This window comes from Brassica oleracea, unplaced genomic scaffold (assembly GCF_000695525.1).
Source record: "Brassica oleracea var. oleracea cultivar TO1000 unplaced genomic scaffold, BOL UnpScaffold00641, whole genome shotgun sequence".
In the NCBI taxonomy this organism is placed as follows: domain Eukaryota; kingdom Viridiplantae; phylum Streptophyta; class Magnoliopsida; order Brassicales; family Brassicaceae; genus Brassica; species Brassica oleracea.
In genome coordinates this window covers 110,855-113,476 of record NW_013617431.1, presented here as the reverse complement: position 1 = coordinate 113,476, position 2,622 = coordinate 110,855, and the positions used below count along the sequence as shown (strand labels likewise).

The 2,622-nt window shown below is 38.9% G+C and overlaps 1 pseudogene; it reads right to left on the bottom strand.

The window, feature by feature from the left end:
• Window positions 1–1,707: 1,707 nt before the first annotated feature.
• LOC106319854 overlaps window positions 1,708–2,622 on the bottom strand; it is a 3,416-nt pseudogene continuing 2,501 nt past the window's right edge.

Here is a 2,622-nt window from a genome sequence, read left to right as displayed (position 1 = left end):
GCAATAGTCTTACTCAATTAGGATTGCTATTTACTTTTAAACCATAAAACAACAAACACCTAGAATTAATAACCTGACTAGATTTAATAGGTTCCCTAGCTTCTTGTGGATTCGATCCCTAAGTACTGCAACTGAACCTCTTATTTGAGTGAGTAATTCACTCCTTATGGTAATTTGAGTGGTATCAAAGGAACAAAAGACTTGGGTTTATTTTATACTAACTAAAACAAAGAAGGTTTAGTTGGCTTTGCTGATGCAGGTTAGCTCTCAGATCCACACAATGCTCAATCACAGACATGCTATGTCTTTACACATGGTGGAACAACCATATCATGGCGTTCCATGAAGCAGACAATCGCGGCCACTTCATCAAACCATTCGGAGATCTTGGCTATTCATGAAGCCAGCCGCGAGTGTGTATGGTTACGGTCCATGACCAACCATGTCCAAGTTGATTGTGGGATGTCCGAAGGGAGAGACGCACCAACAATCATGTATGAGGACAATGCAGCATGCATTGCTCAGCTCAAGGATGGTTACATCAAAGGAGACAGGACAAAGCACATCTTGCCTAAGTTCTTCTTCACGCACGAGCTACAGAAAGCCGGCGAGGTCCAAGTTGTCCAAGTGCGTTCCAGTAACAACTCAGCCGACCTGTTCACCAAATCACTTCCGACTTGCACGTTTAGGAAGCTCACGCATCAGATTGGGATGCGTAAACTAAAAGACCTTCAGTGAGGCACAGAACAGGGGGAGTAATACGTATTGTACTCTTTTTCCTTCACCATGGTTTTGTCTCATTGGGTTTTCCTGGTAAAGTTTTAATGAGGCAACATCTAAAGCGTATTACAAACTCTGTATGGTTATGACATCCAAGGGGGAGTGTTATAAATCTAACCGGCCCGGTCCATAACCGGCCCGGTCCATAACCGGCCCAAACCGTTAGAGAGAGAGAGACGATTAGAGAGAGAGTCGGCCACCTTTGGTTTTCCTTTTCCTTATTGGTTTATGATTCCATATATATATTTCTTTTTCTAATCTTTCTATTATTTTATAACGGTGTAATTCCCTATATATAAAGGGCCTCCAATTATGTTTTTTTTTACTAAACTTATTAAGAAATGTTTCAAGCTCACAAAATTTCAGATCCAGTCTTGATTGGTCTACATTCCTATGAAAGAGTTGACTTCGTTACCATTATGACGAAGAATCATGTGGTATCCGGATGACTCATGCGTGTGGATTGGTTTTGAGGCCTGTAGGTTGTGTATTAACTATTAAGTGGGGCATGTAAAATGGATAGATGCATTTTATTCATGCATTTGTCACTATCAAGCATATACAGGATCAGCTCTGGACTGTAATTTCATCGCGTAGACTAAACACTACTTCTTCACGCAATATCTTGGCATTCATAACCAGGAAACGATTTGTTCTGTTTGGTGACTGTGACAGAAAATTATATACGACTAGCACTTATCAATATTCGGTTAGATGAACTGTAGTGTCTTTTGATAAGAATGCATGATTTACATTCCACCGTTAAAAAAAAATAACTTTGCAAAGAGAAATTTGATGAACTCAGCGAGATGCTACTGAAAACTGAAATGTATTTAACAAAATAAGACATAAAAGATTGAAAGTAATCTGTTTTTTTTCTTTTTCTTTTGGTAACGTATATACATGTTTTTACTTAGATCTAAAATCTTCTATCTAATTTAAGCACATGTTCTGAATTTATGATGGATTAATTCATGAGCCTTTAGCTGCTTTCTCTAAAAGTGTTTACTCTTCCTTCAGGTTCTAGAGGAGAAATCCTGACAAATACGCTTCCTGTTGATGCTGTTTCTGTCACTTGATCAGCTTGACTAGAGTCGCCTAAGATCTTTTGGCATGTCTCAACCAGACAGTGTCTGCATTTCGGACAAGTCAAATGTTGTTGAAGCCACTTGTCAATGCAACGAACATGGAACCCGTGGTTGCACTTAGGGAGCAGCCTAAGCTTTTCACCGCAAACAAAATCTGACAGACAGATAACACACTCTTCACCAATCCCAGACAGGTTCATCTCATGTGTGTAACTCACGACAGGGAACATTTTTAGAGCTTTCTTCTTGATTCCTTTGTTTGATGAACTGTGTGGTGTTAAAAGAATAGAGGTAGACTCGGAGATCATGAAACTTGAGCAGCATCTGAATGTGCAACGAATGATGTAATGTAACACGAGGCAGCAGATCACTACAAGAAAATAGCGGCATACTGAGGGAAAAAATCGTCGGTATGTCGTCGAAATACCGCTATTCCGACGACATACCGACGAAAAAAGTCCTTGGAAATAACTCTTCGGAAATTCATCTGTCCTCGGAAATCCCTCGGAAATTTCCAACGGAATTCCGAGGAAACCCTATTTCCTCGGAATTTCCGAGGACCACAAGTTCGTCGGAAATTCCTCGGAATATTCCGAGGAAGATGTCGTCGGAATATTCCGAGGATAAACTTCCTCGGAATATTTCCAAAATTAAAAAACAAAAATTATAAATTTTTTTAAATTGAAATTCGAAAATATAAAATTAAAATTGAAATAGAAAACATATTTAAAATACAAAAAATAATAAAATAGCT